Here is a 21,385-nt window from a genome sequence, read left to right on the forward strand (position 1 = left end):
GTTGTGGCGGGGGCGGGGTGTGAGGGATGTGTTGCGGGAAATGCGGGAGACGCGGTCAAGGGCGTTCTCGACTAAGCCGCACTTCTATCTCCTACCTACTAACCTCATCCCACCTCCTTGACCTGTCCATCTTCCCTGGACTGACCTATCCCCTCCCTACCTCCCCACCTATCTTCTTTTCTCTCCATCTTTGGTCCGCCTCCCCCTCTCTCCCTATTTATTCCAGAACCTTCACCCCATCCCCCTCTCTGATGAAGGGTCTAGGCCCGAAACGTCAACTTTTGTGCTCCTGAAATGCTGCTGTGCCTGCTGTGTTCATCCAGCCTCACATTTCGTTATCTCAGTGTAAACTGTGCAAGGAGCAGGCTTAGAGAGAGAGTGAGAGAGAGATGGGGGGAAATCGAGAGCGCGGGGACAGGAGATCGAGAGCTCAGGGGAGGGCCTACCATCCAAAACCCTTTACTTTTAAAAATCACTACCTCTGAATAATTTTCATGACACACCGAATACCTTTACATCACATTTTGCACAACAAATTGGAAAAAATTTGCAAAGATACAACTGGAGATAGTAAGAACTGCAGATGCTGGAGTCAGACATAACACAGTGTGGAGCTGGATGAACACAGCAGGCCAGGCAGCATCAGAGGAGCAGGAAAGTTGATGTTTTGCATCAGGACCGTTCTTCAGAAATGGCGGAGGGCAAAGGAGGTGGGAAATTACTAGTGAGAGGAGGGATGGGGCTGGGGAAGGTAGGTGAGATGGTGATAGGTGAGTGCAGGTAGGGAGTGGTGGGGATTGGTCAGTGAGGTGGGAGGAGCAGATAGGTGGGAGAGAAGATGGACAGGTTGTGGCAGGTCAAGGAGGCGGCGATGAGAGGGACGGTTGGTCATGGGATGAGGCCGGGGATGGGGAGATTTTAAAACTGGTAAACTACACATTGAGACCATTGGGCTGTAGGCTCCTGAGGTGGAATATGAGGTGCTGCTCCTCCAGTTTGCAGGTGGTGTCATTGTGACATTGGAGGAGGCCCAGGATGGACATGTCGCCCAGGGAGAGGGAGGGGGGAGGTAAAATGGTTGGTGGCTGGATGGAATTGTCGTTTGACCTCCTCCACATCAGTGAGGCCAACCACAGACACGGAGACCAGTTTGTGGAGGATCTGTCCTCTGTTCGTGACAAATGACAACACCTTCCAGTTGTGGACCATTTTAACTCCCCCTCCCACTACCTGGGCAACATGTCCATCCTGGGCCTCCTCCACAACGACACCCCCCAGAAACTGGAGGAGCAGCACCTCATATTCCGCCTTGGGAGCCCACAGCCTGATGGCCTAAGTGTGGAGTTTACCAGTTTTAAAATCTCCCCAGACCTGGCCTCATCCCATGACCGACCTTCCCTCTCATCCCCGCCTCCTTGGCCTGACACAACCTGGCCATCTTCTCTCCCACCTATCTGCTCCTCCCACCTCACTGACCAATCCCCACCACTGCCTGCCTGCACTCACCTATCACTATCTCACCTATCTTCCCCAGCTCCCTTTCTCCTCCCTATTTCTGAAGAAGGGTTCTGACCCAAAACATCAACTTTCCTGCTCCTCTGATGCTGCCTGGGCTGGAGTGCCAGAGACAATTATTAGCTTTTGCCATTGTGTGTGTCACGGACTGACATCTGTCTTTCCAACACCATTGACCAGGTTAATGAGGGCTAATTCAAACATGACGCCTGGTTGCCCTAACAATGAAAAACACAGAAACAACCTGGAAATGGTTCTGGGGCATTAACACACAAACACACTGTTACATCAACAAATTCCTGCAGTTCCCTTAATCCTCCGAGCACTGCGGGTGTACCTGTACTACATGAGCTGCATTGGCCACCTTCTCCAGGATTCTTGCATACTGTCATCCCAAATGCTGGCTTCACCAGTAGCACATACAATAATTTTTAAAAGTGCACACCCACAGGCAATATATTCATACCCACACTAAATCAATTTGATAATTATGCAAACACTCACAGCTCTGTATTTACCTAATCGACCGTGAACAATTACCTGATCAGGGCAACAGCTCCAATCTTATTCACTGACATAATTGCCTTCTGGCGTTTTTTTTCTGATGAGCAAATCAATCCAATAACTTGCCGCGAGTGAGTTAATCTAACTGCAAGCACACAACCAAGCTAGCAATATGAAGATGTGGTCATGATAAGTTGTTGAGGAGCAATACTGTCCAGTTCAATACAATCCAAATAGATTCAATGGTTAGAAACATTTTGGGTGGAACCTTTAGAAGTCTGAACCACATGGCTTGTGGTGAGATTTGTGGAAGAAACAGATGAGAACTCTGGTCAATCACAACATCTGGCGCCTCTCTCTCCAGCTTTTATGTTGCTGCCAAGTGATATGACGAGTTTCTCACAAAGCAGCAGGACATGACTGATTAAAGGGGATTAGTGTTTGTTAAATGAGTCACTAGCACACAGGAGCCTGGCTCATTAATGTTCAGTTTCCGACCTTACCAAACAAGCCAATAATCAAGAATTCTCAACACGCAAGTCAGAGCAAGACACCTGGCAATTTCAGCTCACCGCTGCCCTGTGGAGTAGATAGCTTCCTCACCAACAAGCAATGTTCAAAGATGCTATGGCACAACTCTGGAGCAGGTGGGACTTGAACCAGAAGTCCTGCCTCAGCAGCAGGGATGCTGCCACTGCACCATTAGAACCCTGATTGATAAGGGAGCTTAAAACCAGTGCCATCGGTTTGGAGAGCATGCGAACCTATTAAACATGCAAAAGGAAGTTTTCACTTTAAGACATGATGTCACTACTCAATTGTAGAGTTACAGAGTCACACAGTATGGAAACAGACTCTTCAGTACAACCAGTCCATGCTGAACATAATCCCAAACTAAACTAGTCACACTTGCCCTGAGCTTGGCCCCTATCCCTCCAAATATTTCTTATTCGTGTACTTTTCTAAATATCCATTAACATTGTAACTGTATCCACATCCACCACTTCCCCAGAAAGTTCATTCCCCACACAAACTACTCTCTGCATAAAATAATTGTCCCTCATGTCTTCTTTAAACCTTTCTCCTCTCACCTTAAAAATATGCCCCCTAGTCTTGAAACCCTCTACTCTTGGAAAAAGACACCTGCCATTCACCTTATCAACACCCTTCATGACTTTATAAATCTATATAAGGTCAATCCCTCAACCTCCTGTGCTCCAGTGAAAAAAGTCCCAGCCTTTCCAAATCCTCCTTCTTACTTACAGCCTCCATTCCTGGCAACATCCTGGCAAATCTCTTCAGAACCTTCTCCAGTTTTATTTAACATCCTGCCTATAACAGGGCAACCAGAACTGGAGATAACGGGAACTGCAGATGCTGGAGAATCCAAGATAACAAAGTGTGTCGCTGGATGAACACTGCAGGCCCAGCAGCATTTCAGGAGCACAAAAGCTGACGTTTCGGGCGTACACAGTATTCCAGAAGAGGCCTCATCAATGTCCTGCACAACCTCAACATGACTTCCCAGCTCCTACATTCAAAGGTCTGATCTATGAAGTAAGAGAGTGAGTACATGGCTTTTGCAATCACCAAGAAAGTAGGTAATGTGAAGAAAGTACAAAGAGAGAAAGAAGTTTTGAACAGGAGAGTAACGTATAAAGAATGCTCCCTATAAGTATCACCATTACTTAAAATTGGCTAGTTACCTGTTCCAGATGAAGTACATAGATTGCTGAAAGAAGCAAAGACTAAAACAGCAGAGGCAGTGGTCATATTGAAATTCCTCACGCAGAAGTAACATTAGAGAACTGGAAGGCTGCTAACATTATGGCCCAGTTCATTGGCAGAAATGAAGGATAAACCAGGAAATTACAGGCTAGCCAGCAAGAACATCGGCAGCACAGAAGACAAAAACAATGCACTCTGCTGTTCTTACAATGAAACTGGTGTCAATTACATAAATGCAGCAAGTCAGCCCCTCTCCACAGGCTTAGTAATGTTGGGACTGACTCTCCAGGTCGCAAGTTAGGAGGGGTAGCACATTTATGTGATTTTTCTCAAACTTAAACGATTTCTAGCATAAGAGAACAGTCCCAGCTTCTTCAATCGTCCCATATAACCAAAGTTCTGGGGATGAAGATATAGAAGGATCCAGCCCATGATTTCACGATATTTACTACTAGGATTCCAGCACACAAGAGGCTGAACAAATGAACCCATCGACCCACCCATTGGGCAAGGGAGGAACACCAGCAGATCCCTGCAGAGAGCAGACAAGTCACTTTGGACATTAACCAGCCATAACTAATTGCAATTAGAATCAGGCACTTCAACTGTCCAAGCACCAACAGATTCCAGGATTTAGGAATTTCCTAAGAAGATTTCATTCTGAAAAGTGAGGAAGGAATCAGGAAGTAGCTGGTGCTCCTGACTCTTTGATCTCAGTTTGTTTTGCCAGCTCTCTCTCTCTCTCTCTGCTCTCTCTCTCTCTCTCTCACTCTCTGCAATGGCATTTGAGTTGCATGTGAATGCAAATCAGGGAAACTCCATAGGATCCTGTTCCTTTATCTACAACATCACAAGGATGTGTTTATTGAGATAACAGGCAGAGATCCGGAATAGAGAGGTGGAGACCCAGCAGTTCCTGCAGCAGGAACACATACACAAACAGGCAGCATTGTTTTAAACACAGGCAATGACACACGTATTCTATCAGCTGAACCCAGACTGTCAGCCTTTCCCAGCACGAAATATATACGGCCAAAGTATAATGGGGGACCATTCAGTTATCGGACCCTCACCGTGCCTCAGATATACATAAATATGATCTTGCATAAGCAAGAAATGTTTGTGGGTTTATTGCAACTGTCAGATAAGTCAAATTCCAACATTTTTGTTTGCGTTCCTATATGCAAAGACTGTGCAGAAGTGAACTGATGTAGTAATTATGTATGAATATCAAATCTTTTTTCTCAGGAGTAAAGTATATTTTTGAAATAAAAAGAATTAGAAATCACAAGATATATATTATTTGGGTACCACTCCTTTTAATGTCATTCATGTTCTGTCATTTTTAAATAATACTTTGTTCCAGGGCCCTCAGAGGTGTGTGTGTGTGCGTGTGTGCGCACATTGTCTGACTTAAGGCTGTAACCTCCTCTCTGGCACATTTAGAGCACAGGCTGTCACAATTCAACTTGGCTAGTTGTAGGATCTATCCTCGTATGAGACAGCAGGAGGAGGCCTGCATTCCAGCCAGTCCTAGGGAAGGAGTGCACTGTGACAATGAGTGGCATTGTCTACAGAACAAATTAAAACAGTATTCATCAGCTCTAGGCCAACACTTGAACAAAAGCACACACAGTGTTCTCACCATCTACACACCATGGAACAGGGTATTACTGGAGCAATACAGTCCTACACTCCACAGGGCAGGGTGTTACTGTAGTAATGCAGTCCCGAATTTGAAGAATCTTTTACAAAGGTCTTAATTGATTGCCAAGGACGCTATCTAAAACCAGAAAGGCAGGAATCACTATTTGTTGACCACAATGGAAGTGTCTACTAGATTTCTGGAGCCCATTCCATTCCACAATATCACAGTTAAAAGGATTATAGAAGAGTTACTCAAATTTTTTTACCCACAGAGATACAATCAGATCAAGGGGCAAATTTTACATCAAAATTATTCAAGGGAGTTGTGGATAGTTTTGGATTAAAATAATTAAAATCCACTGCATACCAGCCAGAATCACATTGAACTTTAAAAACATGTTGAGGGCTTCTCATCAAGACTATCCAGAGGATTAGGATAATGGATTCCATTTGTACTTTTCGCAATTAGGGATGCGCCAAATGAATCTACTAAATTCAATTCATTTGAATTAGTTTTTGGGCATGAGGTGAGAGGATCACTGAAATTAAGGAGGAATTAGTGAGTCACAGTTCAGAGACCACATGTATTCGGGCTATGTGTCAAATTTTAGGGAAAGATTAAATAAAGTGAATGAGTTGGCTTGTCAACATTTAAAGGTAGCACAGCATGTGATGAAACAGGAAGCAGATAAGACATCAGAAATTTAGAATTTCACAGTGGAGATAGTGTCTATTATTACCAGAAGTATGTGAACTTTTAAAGGCAAGCTTTATTGGGCCTTATCAAATCAAAAGAAGACTGAGTGAAGTGAATTGTTTGATAAGAACTCTAAATAGAAGGAAATCTCCCAGAGTTATGTACACAAAAGTACTCTAACAGGGGAGAAAAGCAAAAGGAGAATGTATTACTGGTTTCAACACAGAGTGAAGAACCAAGTTCACATACTTCTGAATTGGATACTCATCAAATTAAATTGGACAACGAGGAAGTTCTCGAAAATTGAGATAAAATTATTGAGTTACCTTCCAGAGGAAAATCAAACTGCACTACAAGAGTTATTACTATAATATGGGGAGATACGTCAGAATATACTGGGACCTACTAACCTGATTTCGCACGATGTAGATATAGGAAATGCTGTTCCAATTAAGCAACATCCTTATAGACTAAACCCTCTAAAATTGGAACAGGTTCAAAAAGATATTCAACGCTTGCTCAAAGACAATATAATCAAAGCGAATGGCACTCACCCATAGTAATGATACCAAAACAAGATGGTACCCAACGATTATGTGTGGACTATCACAAAGTCAATGCAATTAAAAAATCTGATTCAAACCCTATTCCACATTTAGAAGACTATATTGAGAAGGTGGGACAAGAAACTTCTATTGTTAAGTTGGACTCACTCAGAGGATACTGTCAGGTACCTTTATCCAAACAGCAAAGGAAATTTCTGCTTTTATGACACCGAAAGGACTGTACTAATTTAAAGTCATGTCATTTGGTATGAAAAATGTGCCAACCACATTTAAAAGACCAACTAGTAAAGTCATTTTGGGATTACCAGATTGTGTGGTGTACATTGACAATCTGTGAATTTTAGTCACACATGGAAGGAACATTCGGAACATCTATTGGAATTGTTTGATTGATTTTGTGATAAACCTGCCTAAGAGTGAATTTGTAAAAGTCCAAGCCACATTCATGGGCCATGTCATTCAAGATGGACAGATTGCCCCACAAGAGTGTAAAAACAAAGTTTACTGGGGAGTTTCACATATACCGATATACAACATTTAAAAGGCATCTGGATGGGTATATGAATAGGAAGGATTAAAAGATGCCTTTTAAATGTTGTAACTGTACCAGCTCCACCACTTCTTCCGGCAGCTCATTCCATACACGTACTACCCTCTGTGTGAAAAAGTTACTAGACATCCGTCCTTCAAGTACATAATGAGAAAACTTTGCGGCAAGCTCTCTCAAGTGCCCAGCCTTTCTTCAATCTTTTGTAGCAGAGATTCAGCTCATAGAGGACTTAGTTTATTTTGCAGCCACAATGCACTTCCCCAAGATACAAACTGCCTTTGAATGGTGCTAGCTACTTACAATATTAAATCCCCACTGATGTCTGAAGCCAGTGGACAGCATAGTTCTGTATTTTACTTTGAGCAAATAATATTCTAATTGGAAGATGTTGAGAACCACATGCTACAAGAACAGCACCCTGTTTGGTCATTAAATTGGATTTTTGCTATCTGTGTATTAACTTTGTCTGTTGCCTTTGCTCGGTAACCTTCATTACCATTCCCTCAACAGGGAAATATCTAGTTTTAAACTTTTTTCTTTTACTGACAAACTTGCCTGTTTCTCTTTGAAGCAAATACTGCGAATTTCCATTCCTGATGGGCGAAGAAGTGCTTCCTGCTAGAACCCCTCATGTGCCCAGATCTAACTTGAAGAGGGATTATGTCCCTTAACCCGGATATCCCAGATGAGAGGTAATAGTTTATTTTCTCACCTTGATCAATTCCTTTAATCATCTGAAACCACCTGGATTAAATCACCAAAGGTCACCTATATTTTATGGGTTACCTATTGTTATAATTTAATCCGTTTAGCACTGCCAAGATTGGTCAATATATTGAGTATATGAGTTGGGATGTCATGATGTAGCTGTACAGGACATTGATTAGGTCACATTTGGAATACTGCATTCAGTTCTGGTCTCCCTGCTATGAAGGGCATTGTCAAACTTAAAAGGATTCAGAGAAAATTTACAAGGATGTTGCCAGGGTTGGAGGGTTTGTGCTATAGGCTGAATAGGTTATGGCTATTTTCCCTGAAGCTTCAGAGGCTGAGGGATGATTTATACAATCTTGACGGGCACGGTTATGGTGAACAGACAAGGTATTTTCCCAGGATAGGGGAGTCCAAAACTAGAGGGCATAGGTTTAAGGTGAGAGGGGCAAGATTTAAGAGGGAACAAAGGGGTGGCTATTTCACACAGAGAGTGGTGTGTGTATGGAATGAGCTGCCAAAGGAAGTGGAGGAGGCTGGTACAATTACAACATTTAGAAGGCACCTGGATGGGTTTGGGGGAATATGTGCCAAATGGGACTAGGTTAACTTAGCATATCTGGTCGGCATGGACAAGTTGGACCAAAGGGTCTGTTTCTGTGTTGTGCAACTCCTTGACTCTCTGACTGATCAATCCGGACTGTAGCCCCTCCAAAGGTAAGATATGCATCTTAACCTCTAGATCAGCATCTTCCCACTCTCCATACACTGTGTACCATGTCTGCTTAGATCAGGGATTCCCGAAATGAGGTATGGTGAGCTGAAATGAGGGTGTCACAAACTCAAAGCAAGTAATACCTACCGCAGAGCTCTGACCAATTTGCGACTCTAGCAGGCCAAGCCTCCACTAGCAGTCCTTTTCCACCATGCTCAACTTGTCGCCCCACGTCCTCCAAGGGGCTGCAACATGGGAAAGACCCTGGGAAGCACTGTTGACATACAAACAAACAGCGTCTCTCCTGCCACAGCAGCAAAGGCACCCCGAAACAATCAGGTCAAAGAGGACTCCTGACTGATATCCCCATGGGTCCGTGACACGGGTACTCAAGAACCTGGGTCCCGTGCTGGTATCGTCTTGTGTAACAACACACACTTTCCTCAATTCAACTCTCACCTATGAGCAACACTCGCCAGAAAAAGAGATGTGCATATTAATCAACAAATAAAGTGATCTGAAAGGGGGCTATTGTGGCACAATGGTAGTATGCCTACCTCAAAACCCACTTCAATGGCCACAAAAGGGGTATCATAACGTATCCAAAAGTCATAAAGTATTCTGTCCCACCTTGAACAAACAGCCCAGCCTACACACATACAGTCAGTACGAGCTTCAGCATGCCGCATTAAGAGAGTTTTGGCACATTTCAGCTGGAACTTTGTAAACCTAAATAGCTAGGAACATTCGTAAGATCTCCGATTAGAAAATGCAACAGATGTTGAAGTAGGATTGCAACTTGTTGCAAAGACCCAGATGGGAGAATAAACTAGTCACAATCCTGAAGAATCATTGCTGCCTGTCTCAGCATTTAAACTCCCTCTTTAGGCATGTCTTTAGTTCCTAAAGCACTTGGCTGCAAATACAGGTTGAGGTTAGCAGAGCAATTATTTGTTAATAAGTTTTATAAATGATTCCCTACCTCGTCAGGTTCTGCCCAGCATTCGGTGCTGCTGCCTTGTCCACCTTTCATTCAGCAAGGTGCTGGTAATCTGCCTTCCAATGGATACAGCACTGTGTAACCCACACACCAGCCGTGCTCTGGATTAATGCTCTCTGTCTCTCTCACACACACACACACACACAAACAAGCTGCAAGGAAGTGTCTGTCTGCAAGGAAGAATCAGCAGTGGTGGGGAAATGCTTTTTTGTTCAACAGTGCTCCCTCCTGGTGTGCAAACAATCCCTCTGTTTGCACAGGACAGCGAGGGAGAGATGTGCAGTGTGACAGCCTAAAGGCTGGAACTGTCAGTAAAGGCAGTTCTGACAGTGACTGTCATATCATCACCAACTTAGTCATTGTATAGAGACAGTGCCCTGGGTAAAGGAGATTAGGGAATGATCATATTCAGGTGTTGATGAAAGTAAAATACTGCAGAGGCTGTAGATCTGAAATTAAAATCAAAACGCTGCAGAAACTCAGCAAAGTCAAGCAGCATCTGTGAAGAGAGAAACACAAAAGTATGACTTTTCTTCAGAGCAGAGGTGTTAGTTGTATTTGAAGTGGCCAATGTAGATGGAAAGTACTTCTTTTAGTAGAAGGAGTTGGAAAAGGAAGCAGAAATTTAAAAACAGACAGACTATTTAGGGGTAACGGGAACTGCAGATGCTGGAGAATCCGAGATAACAAAGTGTAGAACTGGGTGAACACAGCAGGTCAAGCAGCATTTTAGGAGCAGGAAAGCTGACGTTTCGGGCCTAGACGCTTCATCCCGAAACGTCAGCTTTTAAGGCTTTTTCTGATGAAGGACCTCGGCCTCAAACATCAGATTTTGTGCTCCTAAGAATGTGCTTGGCCTGTTGTGGTCATCCGGCTCTACAGACTGTTCGGGGGTGAGGCTATAAGATCTTAGGAGCAGGAATAGGCCATTCAGCCCCTCAAGCATGCTCAGTCATTCAATATGATGCTGGGTGATATGATTGTGACCTTATTTCACTTTCCAGTCAGCTCCCGCATAACCCTTGACTCGCTCATCAATCAAAAATATTTATATTAAGAAGGACTTGAATGTTATCTATTACCTTCTCTATTTTCTACCTATTCAATGAAGGTCCGTAATGCTTTACTTTTTAACTTTGTTGCTTTTACTACTTTTTAACCTGTGTTTTTGTAACCTTGTACCTGAAATGGTGTTGTGTATGATGACATTACTGTACTCCTGTACTTAAATATACATGACAATAAAATCTAAATCTAATTTACCTTGGGCTATACTCATTGACTCGAACTCCATTGCTCTCTGGGGAAGAGAATTCTAAAGAGCTGTTACCCTCTCAGGGAAGAAATTCCGCCTCATCTCCATCTTAAATGGGAAGTCCCTTAATTTAGAAGTGCGCTCCCCATTTCACTCTCCCCCCTCCCCCGCAAGGGGAAGGAATATTCTCCAAGTATCCACCATGTGTAGTCCCCTCAGAACCCTCTATATATTTCAATAAGATCACCTCTCATTCCTTAAAACCCCAAAGGGTGAAGGCTCAACCTTCCCTCGGAAATCAAACCCCTTCACCCCAGGGATCGGGGTGACATGGCACAACTCTGCTTCGTGGGAATCAGGGATTCACCCAACTCTCACCTCAAGTTGCTGAGTCTAAAGGTCAATTAAAAATGTTAGAAATATCTGAGGCAGTTTTCTGTAATCAAGGTGGGTGGGATGGAGTCAAAGATACAGATTAGTCACGATCTGACTAAACCGCAAACGTTACAAATCATAGATAATGGGAACTGCAGATGCTGGAGAATCCAAGATAACAAAGTGTGAAGCTGGATGCACAGCAGGCCAAGCAGCATCTCAGGAGCACAAAAGCTGACCTTTCAGCCTAGACCCTTCATCAGAGAGGCTCTCTGATGAAGGGTCTAGGCCTGAAATGTCAGCTTTTGTGCTCCTGAGATGCTGCTTGGCCTGCTGTGTTCATCCAGCTTCACACTTTGTTATCAACATTACAAATCATGTTCATTTTTATAACATAAAACGCTTCACACATCACACATCGAGCTAAACAAGGAGGTGTGAAGATGGATGAGGAGAAGCGATGATACAAACAATGTTGTGAACGCGCAGGATGCTAGAATTTGGGGAATATAAAGATGGAGGTTCTGGGGCTGGTGGAGGTGACAGAATTGGGGAGGAGACAGTACAGCAATGCTCATGTTCCTAGTGATCAAGGGACCGAACACAGATGCCCGATCAAAGCGCATTAGGAATTGTGCCCTGCTGAGAACCCCCTTGGTGCTGTACATCTCCTTCTCCCTCTCCTGCAAGGCCACCACCTCCAGTCTGAAACTTGTGCCCGAGTACAGATCTCTCCACTAAGTGGTGAGGCCTACCCCTCACCAGGTCTGTAGCCTCCTGCCATGTTCCCCTGCCCGTTTTCTTTATGATACAGAGTTGGATTATTTGTCACAATGTTTTGAGCTAGTCTTGGCAGGCCCATCCCTCCAACCCACATGAAGTGCCAAGACGCCAGGTCATGGTGTCAGCAGATTTCCGCACTGCCATAGTTCATCCCCTAGTCCTCCAACAATCTCCTGCTCCCACCTCGCATTCTGATCCCTGCCCTCTCCCTCACTGACTTCCTGTCTCCTTTCCCCTCGTACTCAGCTCCTTTTTCAGCACGCCATCTATTTCTCCTAGCCTCATTTCCCACTCCCGACCCCCACTCAAACTTCCTCACCCCACCATCCCTCCTCCAACACTCCTTCCACCTCCTCTGCCTTTTACTTACTTGGCCTATATCTCCTGTCATCCTTGCTCTCAATTTCTGGCTTACTATCCAGCTGCAGTTGTTTTTGGGATGTCATTGATCTGTAATGTCCATGGTCCATACAGTATTTTAAAATGATGGAGAATTTTGACTCTGCATTCCGATGACTCAGTCTATATACTGCACACTTGGACCGAACAGAATCATAACTGGACTCATTACTGCTCTTCTTTTCTCTCCTGACTTTCAGAGGATGCCCACAATGTAAGGGTTAGAGACCTGTAAATCTGCCAGCGATCCCAGTGGAATTAGTCCTTGACCCTGGTCAAATTACCCAGTGAAATCAGCCACCGATCCCAGTTAAATCAGGTTATGTTGTTACATCAACCTATAATCCAGGTGAAATCAGTCGGTGACCTGGTTAAATCAACTGGTGATCGAGCTAAATCAGCCACTGATCCTGGTTAAATCAGCGAGCAGGCTGGTTAATTGAGCCAATAAGTTATCCAATAAGTTAGCCAATAAGTTTATCAGCCATTGTCTAGTTAAATCAGCCAGTGATCACAACTGAATTAGCTAGTGATTTATTTACATCAGTGATCCAGGATACAATGTGATTCTGTTTAGTCCGAGATGAAGGAAAAAAAAACCTGGTGGATGACGGGCAGGTTCACAAATAAGGAAGATCTGGAGGGATATGGGCCAAATGCAGGCAAATGGGACTAGTTTAGCTTGGGAAACCTGGTCTGAAGTTGGATCGAAGGCTCTGTTTCTGTACTGTATGACTATATAACTCTAGTACATCAAGGAACAAAAGCAAAATGCTGCGGATGCTGGAAGCCTGAAATAAAACCAAAACGTTTCTCAGAAACTTGGAGCAATTTCAGTTATGAAGAAGAATCAAATCAAACTTAGAACATTAACTCAGCGTCTTTCTTTCCACAGGTGCTGCCAGATCTGATGGAATTCTCCAGCACCTACTGTTTCTATAACTAATTCAAGGATCAACATTTGTGCTCTGGGAGAATGGGTTCAAATCACACCACAGTACGTGGGAGAATTTAAATATAAAACTAGTCTCTGTGATGGTGTCCATGACAACTACCACTACTCACCTAGTTCGTTAATGTTATTTCGGGAAGAAAACTGGATACTCTCACTTAGTCTGGATTAAAGATCCACAGCAATGTAATTGACTCAACAGTAGATGAGTTACGAGAAGGCCAGAAGTAGGTAATGTTACAGAGGTAGGAGTAGGCTGAATGGCTGATGGAGTGGATGTGGGTTTGGCATTTCTCAAGTTTACTCCAGTTTCTAAATTCCACCAGAACAATGGGATGATTTTGGAGGTTATTCAGCTCATCAAACCTTTGTTGCTCCCTTGAGAGTTAATCCCCTGTTCTTACACTGTATTGTTTCCCTTCACGTACGCAATCCTCTCTCACTGTTAATAAACAACCTATTTTCATCACCTTTACAGATAGAATGGTCCAGATCAGACCAATTTGCTGCCAACAGACTTTGTGCCAATCACCAATCTGTGATAGTACGAACGGCTGATGCTGGAGTCAGAGATAACACAGTAGGTCAGGCAGCAGAGGAACAGGAAAGCTGACATTTCGGGTCAGGGCCCTTCTTCCCAACCCGAAACATCAACTTTGCTGCTTCTTTGATGCTGCCTGGTCTGCTGTGCTCCTCCAGCTCTACACTGCGTTACCTTCGATCTCCGTGTTCTTGACTGACCACTAGAAAAGGTTTCCCTTATTTACTCTGTCAAAACCCTTCATGGTTTTGAACGTTGATCAAATCTCTTCACGGACTCTGCTCTAAACAAGCCCACATTCTGCAGTTTAATGGAGCCCTTCACCTCTGGCACCATTCGAGTAAATCTCCTCTGCACACTTTCAGAGGAATCCTTTCTGAAGTGAGGCATCCAGAATTGAATATAAGACACCAGAATTTATTTTTGAAAGAAGGTTGAGCATAATAATTTCTGTCCTAAACATCTAGTGATAAAACTAAGGATTCCATACGGCTTTTAAACAGCCTGCTTGACTTGTTCAGCCATCTTCAAAGATTTAACGTAAGTAAATCCCGGGACTTCAGACTACAATCCGCTCAAAACTTGCACTGCTGAATTCATTTTTTGTTCATTCAGATTAGATTTTCTAATATGAATTTTCTAGGTTTTCTGACGTTACAACAAAAGGACTCTCCTTCTCAACTGCTCCCCTTGCCTGAAGCATGGTGACCCTCAGATTGAAGACCAGTTGTCTGTCTCTCTCTCTTATGAGAGTAGGACAATGACCAATTTACATTCGGTCTTCAATAATTTTTTTAGAAGGCTGTGTTTGGGGCCAATACTACCACTAGGTGGAGCATTAGCAGGGTGGCACAGAATTACAGCAGTACAGCTCTGTAGTACTGAGAAGGGAATGAGACAACTGCTTGTAATACAGATGGCGTTACAAATTGCAGCTTGTTTTATTAATTTCCATTCCACTGCTGCCGTGGTGGAACTTGATCCTCTGACCCTACATCATTAGTCTGAACATCTTAAAATTATTAGACCACTGCAATACCTCAAAGTTGCTGCAAATTAGACTGCGTAATAGCCACCATGAAACAATTGCCAACTGTCTTTATAAACCCACCTGATGCATAAACATCTTTTAAAGGAGGTAATTCTGCTGTCCTAATCTGGTCTGGCCCATTTGTGACTCCAGACCCACAGCAACATCACTGACTCTTCACTGCCTTCTGAAATGACTTGGCAAGCCTCTCAGTTCAAGGGCAACCAAGGACGGGCATCATAAGCCCTCAAAACCCTCACCCCAAGAAAGAACAATGAAAAAGAAAGTTAATTTCAGGCGAGCAATAGTAAGAAGCCAGAGGCTTAGAGGCCCCCAGCATGACAGGAGAGAGAAAAAGAAAAATCAGCTAAAGACCCAATCCAGATACTGTTTCTGCGACCCAAGCTCTCAAACATTGGTTCCTTGTGGGTGCCCATTGGTGACTGAACAAATGAATGATCTATCTGGCAGGAATTAAGTGATCCAAACGTCGCTTAGATCTCTGACTTTAACAATTATAATCCAGGTGTCAGCTCAGATTCCACCGCATAGTTTAGTACTTTTCTTCCTGGTGGAAAGAGTGTTTTATTATGAGACCATATTGAGCACACACTGTCAGCAGGAGGACTTCATTCGCTAAGCCTTTTTCCAGCCCAGGTACCCAGTGATCAGAGATCTGGACATCAGAGTCAGGGTCAAAGCTGACACTGAAACCTGCTGGAAGGATAATCCTTCCTTCTGTTGGGATGGTAGCAAGGATTAGCTTTTCAATTCCAGATTTTTACTGAACTCAACTGTCACTTTGTGCCACATTCCGCGAACATTCGCCCCCATGTTCCGGGAACATTAACACGATGTTCCCGATTACTAGACTAACATTACGTTACCACTGGGACTTCTTCATCTCCTCACAGGAAATGAAAGTTGAAGCTGATGGAATTGGAGGGAGGAAGATCGATACAGTTAGGAAATTGGCCAAGTAGCAGGAGGTAGATTACGGGCAGGTACTGCAATTGAAGTATTACAAACAAGGCAGTTGAATTAAGGGCACAGATTTGTCATGTGCATTTATTACAGAGTGAAAAGTGTTTAGTGTCACCACACTCCAGCGCCATCTTAAAGACTAGAACTAAACAGAATATAAAGCACAGAATATAAAGCCAGAAAAATAAAATTAAAAGTTCATTTTATATTGTTTTGTCAATAATGTCACACGATCTTTGAAACAGCTTCTACATGGGCCTGGGCCTAGGCTCCTCCAGACCAATGCCTGGAGTCCATGCTGCCAAACCAACTACCATGCCATGCCACCAATGCTGGAACAAAGAAACAGCAGTTTCCACTGCCATCTTTCACAAGTTCATGCTGGGCCGATATTGCTGATACAGCCATCAGTGCCACAGGTCTTGCACCAGGACCAAACTCACCACCTCCTCAGTCAGGTGCACGGGCCCAGCCGTGCACCAAAAGCCTTGGCCCAGCCTGCGAGTCTGGACCAGGGGATTAAGCCTGATACCTACTCCTCACTTGCCAGGGGACCTCATCCTGGCATTGCTGCTGACATGACTGGACACCTTCTCCTTCATCATTGATAAAACACAAAACAGTGCATTGCTGCTGCTTGGAGACTTAGCTAAAAGAAAGGGTAGAATTGGCAGCTCGATATCCCTGGCTGTACAGTTTTCAGGTAATGATAGAGTGGGTGGCCAAAAAGGAGGGGTAGCAGTAAAGGTTAAAGAATCAATTACACTGACAATTACAAAGAAACACTGATGACACTATTAGAAGAACCGAAGACACATACACCAGACACCACCAACCTCATCAGCAAGGACATCATCAAGCTAGTGGACCTATGCCTCACCACCCGCTTCACTTTCCAATAACAAAACCTACAGACAAACCAACGGTACACCCATGGGATCTCCGATATCAGGGTTCTTAGCAGAGGCAGTAATGCAGAGACTCGAACAAACAGCTCTGCCAATCATCCAACCCAAACTTTGGGTCCGCTATGTGGATGACACCTTTGTCATCACTAAACAAAACAAACTACAGGAAACCTTCAAGACCATCAATAATACCCTTTACTGGCATCACATTCACTAAATGTCACAGTAGAGCGAACAGCCAATGGGGAACTTCAAACCAGCATCTACAGGAAAACAACACATACGGACCAAATACTGAACTACAGGAGCAACCATCCCAACACCCACAAACGAAGCTGCATTAGAACATTATTCCAACGAGCCACCACACACTGCAGCACAAAGGAACTACACAGAGCAGAGGAAAATCACCTATACAGCGTATTCAAAAAGAATGGGTATTCTATGAACACAATCCGCCGATTCCTCAGCAATAAACCCAAACAGACAAAACGGGCTCAGAAACCATAACCACGCTCCCCTACATCAAAGACATTTCCGAAATGACTGCCAGACTACTCGGACCCCTTGGCATCAGGGTAGCCCACAAACGCACCAACACACTAAAACAGCAGCTAATGAACTTAAAAGACCCTATACAGACAACAAATGAAACGAACGTCATCTACAAAATACCTTGCAAGAACTGTGACAAACACTACATTGGACAAACAGGCAGAAAGCTAGCCACCAGGATACATGAACATCAACTAGCCACAAAACGACATGACCCCACCATCACTCGTATCCTTACATACAGATGAGGAAGGACACCACTTTGATTGGGACAACACATCCATCCTAGGACAAGCCAAACAGAGATATGCACGAGAATTCCTAGAAGCATGGCGTTCCAACCGGAATTCCATCAACAAACACATTGATTTGGAGCCAATCTACCATCCCCTGAGAAAAAGAACAGGAAATGACATCACCAACGCAGGGAATGACATCACCAACCCAAGGAAACCTAACCAGATAAATAGAAAGCGGGACATAACACCAGCGCTTTGTCGGAGGCTCACTGATGTTACCTAGAATGGTGACAAAACGTCTGAAAACTAACCTTCCAGCCCAGCGAGCAAACTCACATCCAGAAACTCAACCTGAGCTACAAATCTTCTCAAAAATCAATTACAGTTGTGAGAAAGGATGCTATAAATGGGTTAACAAATAGGCTTTACGGTTTGAGCTCAGGAATAAAAAAAAAGTAGTCACGCTGTTAGCAGAATACTACAGACCCCCAAACGACAAGATGGAAATACAGGTATGTATAGAAAAATAAGAGGGAATAAGAGGGCTATAATAATAGGAGGCAATATCAACTGGGTTTCAAGCAACACAAGGGGCATTGAGGGGGAATATTCATGTAATGTGTCCAGGAAATTTTTCTTTTTTTTGAAAACACAATATGGGACAAGCCCAACATTAAGAAGCACAATTTTGGAAATGGGAGATGGGCACTTGAAGAGACAGTGGGCGACCATATCAGGGGATAGTGGCCACAATTTGATTAGATTGGGTATCATTATGAGAAAGGGCAGAGACAAATCAGCAAGAAAGGTTTTTAGCTGGAGGAAAGGCAACTGAGAAGGGATTCAGCTGAGGTGGACTGGACAAGACTGCTAAAAGACAAATCAATAGCAAACCAGTGGGAGGCACTAAAAATCTCAAGGCAAAAAGCAGACATGCTCCTTCTCCAAACAAGCATGGTACTGCCAAACCCCATGGCTGTCAGGGAAAATACATGGGAAGATTAAACAGAACAAGAAAGCTTATGATAGTCACAAAAAACTCAACACAGTTGACAGCCTAGAGGAGTATAGAAAGTACAAGAATTAAGTTTAAAAATAAAAAGAAATCAAAAGAGAGGGCTTGAAAAAAATTAGCAAGATAAAGGAAAACCCAAAGATGTTTTACTAATAATAAGGGAAAAAAGGATAGTTAAGGAAAAAGTGGGACCAATTGAAGATGAAGGGAACTTGTGTGAAGATGCAGAGCATATGGGAAGGAATTTAAATGAATTTTTTGTCTCCAAATTCACAAAGAGATGATGTGGATGTGGATAGTAATGAAAGAGGAGTAGTGTGAAATATTAGACAAAATAATCATGAGAGGAAGTGTTAGAACTGTAATCCTTGGAAGTGCTCAAGTTGCCAGGGCCAGATGGATTGTTTCCCAGGATTTAAAAGGTCAGAGAGGAAACAGCAGCAGATGCTGAGGATTATTTTCCAATCTTGACCAGACAGAGGTGAGGTACTAGAGGAATGCAAATGTGGTTTTGTTTTTTTTTCCACAAAGAGTACAAAGGAAATGCAATTCATTTACAGGACAGTTGACTCACTTTGGTGGTGGGCAAATTGTTGGAATCAAACTTGAGAACTCAAACTGTTACTTAGAAAGGCATGAACTAGTGAGGGATAGGAAACAGGGCTTTAAGGGAAAGTCATGCCTTACAAATTTGATTGAATTCTTTGAGGGAGTGACAAGGAGGATCGATAAGGGCAGAGCAGTAAGTGTTGTCTACATGGGCTTTAAAATACTAAGTTGGCTTAGTAACAGGAAACAATGGGTAACAGTCAAATGGCTACACTTGCAAATGTAAAACTGTTTCAAATGATGCTCTGCAAGAGATTGTGTTGGGACTCCTGCTGCTTATTTTATACATTAACCATTTGGACTTGAGCTTTGCGATAGGTGTAAGCTCCAAAATGATACAGATGTGTTGGTGGGGCAGGCAGGAAAGTGGTAGATGAAACTCAACTCTGTCAAGTGTGAGGTTATGCATTTATGGAGGTCAAACCGTAAAAGAGAATACACAATAAATAGAAATATACTGAGAGGGGTAGATGAAATGAAAGATCTTGGCATGCAAGTGCACAGGTCCCTAACAGTAGCAGTATAGGTAGATAAGGTTGTCTTCACTGGCAGAGATACAGAATACAAAAGTAGGGCTATAATGATAAAACTGCATAAAACACTAACGAGGCCATAACTGGAATATTGTGGGCAGTTCTGGTCACTACATTACAGGAAGGATGTAATTGCTCTGGAGAGAGTGCATAGATGACTTACTAGAATGTTGCCAGGCATGGAGAATTGTAGTTACAAGGATAGATTGGAGAGGGTGGGATTATTTTTCTTGAAACAGAGGAGGCTGAGGGGTGACATAATTACAATATATAAAATTGTTAAGGGCAGACATAAACAGGAGGGACACGTTTTCCTTGGCAGAGCTCAAAACCCAAGCATCATCGATTCAAGCAAAGAGGCAGAAGGATTAGAGAGGGCCCCGAGAAAAAAAGAAACTTTATTTTAAAAGCACAGAGGGGTATGGGTGTCTGATATTCACTTCCTGAGCTGGTGGTGGAGGCAGAGACCCTAAACTCTTTTCAGAGGTACCTGGATCTGTACCTTAAGTGCTGTAAGTTGGAGGACTATGGGCCATGTGCAAGAAGATGGGGTTAAAAAGGGCACCTGGGTGTCTTTGGGTTGGCACAGACATGACGGGCCAAATGGCCAGATCCCATCTGAGCCTCTTAGTTCTAAGACTAAGGATCATGGTCTTAAAGTTACAGCCAGACCTTTTGGGGTGAAAATACTTTTTAAAAAGCCTAAAGATGCAAAGGGTGGTAGACATTTCAGCTCTATTCCTCAAAAAGGTGATTTTAGGTCAAGGTTTAAATCTGTTTGTTGCGGAGTTAGGTCACAGATTGGCCACAATAGCATCAGATGTTGAAACAGGCACATGGGCTTCCTCATTTCTATTTCTAGTACAGGCAATAACTGGCTACAGAAAGGGTGTTAAACAAAGTTAGTGAGAAAAGATTCAGTCTCAGCTCTAAACTTTAAGCCTCAGGTTTAAGATTGCAAATTAACCCTAATACAGTGGAGGAGACATCTTCCAAGAACCAGGTAGAGTTAGGTGACACTCCTACATAGCAGATCCACAGGCAACATGTCGGAACTGCTTTTCTATCATGATGGGCTAGATTTGGGCTTATCAAATTTCAGGTCAAAATGCAACAAAGCACACTCAACATGTCTCTCGAAGTTATTTTTATGTTAAGGCATCACACATGAAAGGATTACTTGCTCTCACTACTCCTGAAGGCCTGTAACACCAAGAATCCTTGGGCCTCTCCTCGTTCTCCAGGTTGCAATATTATCATGTTGCCGCACTCATTATTGTAAAAGTAGTGTTGAGAAGATTTCTTCACACACTAACACATCCCAAGTTATTTCTCCCTCTGCTCCAAGGGCCAGTCCTTCTGTAGCCTAACGTAGTGAACCAGCTTCTGTAGTATCCCACACTAGCCATGCAGAGTACCCATTTCATACCACACTCCAGCTTGGGAACCACCATTTCCTGAGTTCAGTATTCTGCCATTATCAGGTTAGCTCAGAGGAGCTATGCGACATAGACACGCATATAAGGTGGTGACAAAAACATCAGAGAAAGTGCACACCAACTATTACTCTGGAT

General features: G+C 43.4%; 1 protein-coding gene across 1 annotated transcript in view; it reads right to left on the reverse strand.

Annotated features, from left to right (window-relative positions):
• LOC125457395 (anoctamin-7-like) overlaps nt 1-9,730 on the reverse strand; it is a 90,852-nt gene extending 81,122 nt beyond the window's left edge. Inside the window, exon 1 of the mRNA XM_048541552.2 lies at nt 9,616-9,730. The gene's annotated coding sequence lies outside the window, so the exon portion shown is untranslated. The remainder of the gene's footprint in view (nt 1-9,615) is intronic.
• Between the last annotated feature and the right edge of the window lie 11,655 nt (nt 9,731-21,385).

This window comes from Stegostoma tigrinum, chromosome 14 (assembly GCF_030684315.1).
Source record: "Stegostoma tigrinum isolate sSteTig4 chromosome 14, sSteTig4.hap1, whole genome shotgun sequence".
Taxonomy (NCBI): domain Eukaryota; kingdom Metazoa; phylum Chordata; class Chondrichthyes; order Orectolobiformes; family Stegostomatidae; genus Stegostoma; species Stegostoma tigrinum.